Here is a 6,128-nt window from a genome sequence, read left to right as displayed (position 1 = left end):
CAAAAAATCGAGTATTTATCAGATCTCGACGTTTTATAGTCACAGGAAGCTTCCCTGACGACCCCCGCGATGCTGTCACTGTGCGTCTGTGCGTCTGTGCGTGCGTGTGTGTGCGTGTGTGTGTGTGTGTGAATCTCTTATAACCTCTCATAACTTTTAAATTTCAAAAATAAAAAATTTGAGAAACTATTTTTTTGGAATAACTTTTTAACAGATTTACCAATCAATTTTAAAAACTAAACTGCTTTTAAGCTTGAAAAGCTGCATCGATCGCTGTCAACGCGATCAAAATCAGTTAATTCATTCGTGAGATATCGTGAATTTAGGAAAAAGTGTTATTCTTACATAACTCCGACATTTCTTCTTGGATTGTTTTTGATTTCAGGAGATAATTACTGGGGCTTAAAAAACCGCATCGATCTTCTCCAAAAACATCGAAATTGGTTTATTGGTTAGTAAGTTATCGTTGTCAAAAAAATTCGGAAAACGTGAATTTTTCAAATTTTTCCAAAATTTTCGATCTGATCAAGTTATGTTTAAAAGTAAATTATACGATTCGTAAAACTGCGTTAAATGCTGCCAACCGCGTTTAAATCGGTTTATTCATTCAAACGTAATTGCAGTTTGAAGATTTTAAGAATAGTGTTTTATTAAACTTCTACCAGACTTTTAAGCTCGAAGAGCTCAAAAGCATAGAACAACTAACTCTTTGAGCTTGGAGACTTCAAAAGAACACATAAATCGTAATTTTGAGCTCAAAAACGTCATAAGTACCATTTTAAGGGCCTAGGTATGGAATTAGCGGTAAGTTACAGGGATGGCCTTCTCTGGTGCTTTACCGAGATAGGATTATTTATCTTCAATTATCTTTATGTATAGTACTTTTTTTTGATAAATTTCTACAATTATATTTGTTTGTGCTTATAATTATTTATTTTATGTGAATTTTGTTCATAGTTTTATTTATTTACTTTATTTTCTAATCATATTATTAACTGAAATTTTTATTGAGAGATGTTCAAATCGAGAATTTTTTATTTTACTCGAATCATTGTCAACTGTACATATCAATGACAACGACTGAATAATTGTTTCTATAGGAATATTAAAAATTCAATATGCGTGGGAATTCGAACTGTGGTCCTGACGCTTGAAATACTTTTTTTTTTTTTTTTTTTTTATAAATATGTTATTAAAAACGATAAATGTAGAATATTTACAAGGTTGCACTTACGTTTTTACTTATTTTTATATAGCTCCTGCTTAAGCTTGAGCTTAATCTAACAGTGTGTATTATTGTAAGTTTTACTTATTTTCTAGTATGTTTAAAATACGGTTGTGGTACAATAGCAGTTAGCAGTAGTAATTGACTTACATGGAGGAAAATGTGCAAAATCCGACGTTTGATATTTACACCAGATCTCAGTCTGTTTATAAGTGTGAACTTAGCGGACAACAGACAATCGATATCTGTTTGCTTATTTTTAGTAGATTTCATAAAAATTTAACTATTGCATTAGTCCTTGTGACAGAACTTTTGACAAATTTTGCTATATTTCGACTCAGCTCTTGAGGTAGATTCAGAAAATGCGTTTGGTTGAAAAATTATATATATATGTATATCTTGTAAAGAAGGTATTAGAAGTGGGGAGGTGGAGGGGTGACGCAAGCAGCGAGAGCCGGCACCGCGGGACTGGGGACTCATCGACGGATCGAGCGAGCCACCGCTACCGTGACCGCGCCGACTGCCCATGCCAGGACAATTTATTTGTTTAAGTTGATTTTTGTGTTTATGGTTTAAAGTGTTTCGTCTATTATTAATTATTTTATTACTATTAGTATTATTAATTGTTTATTTAAAATTATTAATTAATTATTACTGTTTATTATGTCGTCTTTAAGAATTAATCGAAACAATTAATTCTACGAGGATCATTACTTACGACGATATTTTTTTTATTTATCACGTTGATTATTACAAACATTTATTATGATTAATTTTGCTTATCACTATTTTCTTCTGTTTAAAATTATAGTAAACGACGACAAGACTAAAAAAAAGTGAATTTTAATGGTTTGCCATCGCCGCTTTAGATGGCGTATAAATTCGACGTTTGTTCGCTTGCGGTAAAAAACCGCCGAGCTAATAAAAGCGAAACAATGTAGTTCTACTGACAAAGAACAAAAATTGAATTTACTTAAAATTAAGAATAAATTAAAATATTAGGAATAAATTCGAAATATCGAATTAAAATATTTTACTAAGTTCTAAGACAAATTAGTATGGGAAATAATGTTGATAAATTAATTAATTAAGCGGATGTTATTTTTTCTAAGTCCCGAAGAGAAATTAGTATGGGAATGAAATTCATTATGAATTTATGTAATTTGTTAAATTGTTTGAGTGAAAACTAATATTTCATTTTTAGAAATTTAATCGGGACTTAAAATTTTTCGGGAATTTCCCGAAGTTCGACGGCGCGCGACAGGTGGCAATAATTAGCTAATAATTATCGCTCCTGGTAAAAACTTGTGGGTTGATAGAGCCCAAAAATTATCCGCCGTTGAGCAACCTTTCTCTGGGTTTAATTTCTCGACTGGAGACTTCTGGCCGAAAAATTAAAGACAGCCTACTCTACCTGGTGTGGACTACGACACAGGCGAGTGAGCATTTTCACCCACGAGTTAAAGGCGACTCTTCACCTGGAGGTCTTAACCCAAAAGGTGGTAGGCAGCCACAGCCGAGTAGGTAGGGGTGAGGTGGATTTTATTCACTCTTCCCTTGGATATCGTGGAATAGGGTCTGCGGGGTGGCACTATAGTCACCCGTCAGGAGCCGGAAAATAGAGGGACGACGGGAAAAAATTAGCTACGCGATTTGTAAGCAACGGAGAATGATATTACTGACGACTATTATAATAGAGATATCTATTATAATAAATATCTATTATAATAGAGAGATTCTGTTTTGTTAGTAATGTTTAAATTTTCGAGTTTGATTTAATTTGGATTTACCCTCGTTAGAATCCTGGACTCCGGCGAGTTAAATCGGGCGGGGGGTAAAATGAGTCAAAAAGTATCCGTTACAATCTATACATCTATTTTCTCCTGTGGAGATCTGATGCAACTTGATTTTTGAAAGTCGGGGAAAAATAAATAACTTTTCAATTTTTTTTTTTTTTTTTATTTACTGGTTATCACAGCAGTAGGGTAACAAGAAACATTTTTCACTTATTAATCTGTTAAGATATGTATTAAATAACCTCTAAAATATGATTGGATACCTTGCTGTAATTGAGAAAGTCTGATTTCTGACTTTGAAGCAAAATATCTTACCTCATGTATTGATATTGGACTTGGAATGGATCGTAAAAATACGAATCAAGTGGATTAGAATCTTTATTTCTTACAATAAACTCTTATACCCTGGCAAACTCCTCTACAGCTTTCCGGTACTTACACAGTTATGAGAATATGAAAATAAATAAGATTTACTCATTTATTACGTATTTATTTTATAAATACCTATACGCACAATACAATTTACAGTCGTATAAAAATAACGAATAATTTAGATTACGATTAGAAATATTGAACTAATTGCATGTTAACCACTGTACTTTTTATAATAAATAAGGAATCAGGTAATCGCTTAATTAGAAATCATTCTATACAGCGGTAAGTATTCGCTTATTAAAAGAATATTAATTGTAGAAGGAAAACGAGTGGCTCTAATATTAATCCTTTCTGCTCTGTTATTCGGGACTTTTGAACGCCCAAGTTCTTATGCGGCAAAAAGTTAACAATTTGCACGGAAAGAAAACTGTATGAAAAATTACGGTAAAAACATCGTAATTTTTAGTATAGAATATTATAATGCCGGACCTAAACTCAAACATCGTAATTTTTACGATGCAGTATCGTAAATTTCTATCACTTAAATTAAAAAGAAGCTTAGGTTACCGAAAAAAATAATTCTGCATCACTGAGGAATCGAACCCGGAGACCTCTCCGTCACAAGTCCAAGGTTTACTCCCTCATGCTATCAGAGGCATATCTAAATTTTATGTTCAGTCACATAATAAGACCCTCCATACAGTAATTGGTCATCTTTTGGGGGTGGCGCCGCAAACTACTGGACTCTGTCTTTCTTTTATTAAAACATATAGTATGCGTCCTTATTCACTTGCTCTTACAGAAAAAAAATTTACTAAATAACATCGTAATTTTCAATAATTCAAATTGTATTCTGTAGACGGCAGCATCGTAAAAATCAAGATACTAAAAGTATAGTCCTGGATTACGATATTACTATTGTAATTTTTCATATAATTTTTTTTCCGTGTGCATTGTCTCATTCTTCAGCTATTAATTTTTCGAAAACTACATTAATTGAATTTTTTTAATTACTTCGATATCATTATTTCCCAAGTAATTAATTGTGGAAATCGTATGGTATATTGTGTGACTAGGGATGAAACGAAACGATTTCAGACCAGAGTGAAGTTAAACTGGCATCACTCGGTCTAACATCGTGTTTCATCCCGCGTCACATATTGTAGTTTTCACATGTTGCATTAAAAATCTAAGCTAACCATAACTAAATAATTTCAAATGAATAGCGAAAATACAATTTTATTGTTAAACTTATTAAGGAAATTAAAAACTACAATTCAAGAAACTGATAGTTTATTTTTTGTTAAAAATTCGGAAATTAAAGTAGTACTCTCGCGACATATAGTGCGAGTAAATTTGGGTATAGTTTAGGATATTTTTGTCTTTCTCACTTGCTATTCCTTACTCACTTCTACTCATGGTTATTTTTGAATAATACAGTTATTTTTTAATAATATTTAAAAATCTAGATGGTAAAAATCAATTAAAGTTTGAAAAAAACAAATAATAGCTGTTTTTTAATAGTAATTTAGTTTTTTATGAAAATCTTAAAAAAATTTTCTTAGTTATAATAAAATATACGAGTAAAATTTTCGGTATCCTGTATATCACAGTGCATAACCTCCTTTAAAAATTCGAACTTTGAAATTAAATATCTCTGAAACTAGATGGTCAAAAATTTTCAATTTGCGTCAATCGATGCAGAATTATATGAATATTAATCTGCCAAAATTTTAAAAAATTCGCATTGATCTGAAATTGACTTCGAGTTCAAAAATCTGATAGATACTTAATAAAACACTATTCTTAGAATTTTCAAACTGCAATTACTTTTGAATAAATAAACCGATTTAAACATTAAACGCAGTTTTACGAATCGTATGGTTTACTTTTAAACACAAATTGATCAGACCAAAAATTTGAAAAATTCTCTTTTTCCAAATTTTTTCGACCACGGTAACTCACAAACCAATTATCCGATTTTCACATTTTTGGCGGTAATCGACGTGGTTTTTTAGACTCTAATAATTATTTGATTTCATCAATAACGATCCGAAAAGAAATTTCGAAGTTACTTTAAAAAAATACTTTTTTTGAAATTTTTCGTCCATGATATCTTTCGAACGAATCAATCCATTTTGACTGGATTAGTGGCAATCGACGTAGTTTTTCAAGGTTGAGAACTGATTCTTTTTGTAGTTGATCGATGAAGCCACTTAAAAGTTATTTAAAAAAAAACTCATTTAAAAAAATTTTTAACTTTCCGATTTTCGTAGCAGGAAGTTAAAAAAAATATTTTTTCAGAGTATTAACTATCCTTTTTTTATCTATCGAACGAATCCACTTTCGGATCTGCCAAACCTTTCTTAGGATAGCCGCGGAACTGCGCATATTAACAAAATCTTCAAGTCAACATCTCAAAACTGCATAGTTGAAACTAATATTTAGTTTTGGTTTTGTATTTATTTTTTGTGCGACCATTTTACTCCAAGTGACAGCCCGTTGGAAATAATCCTTACATTTGAATTTTTCATGACTAGTATAAATAGCATTAACCCAGCCAATACTATGACGTCCTCAAAATTTGGTTCCCATGTTAAACTGACTTTAAAGACATCATATGGCTGCAGTCAAGAGTATGAGTAACAATTTTGAAAAGAAAAGTTAATACAGTTGGCATTAATAATAATAATAATAATAAAAATTTTGATACCCTGAAATAAATTAAACTC

Source organism: Cotesia typhae, unplaced genomic scaffold (assembly GCF_013202065.1).
Source record: "Cotesia typhae breed Kobodo isofemale line unplaced genomic scaffold, CoteBio_Ctyphae contig_119, whole genome shotgun sequence".
NCBI classification, from domain to species: Eukaryota; Metazoa; Arthropoda; class Insecta; order Hymenoptera; family Braconidae; genus Cotesia; species Cotesia typhae.
Note: the sequence above shows the minus strand (reverse complement) of the source record.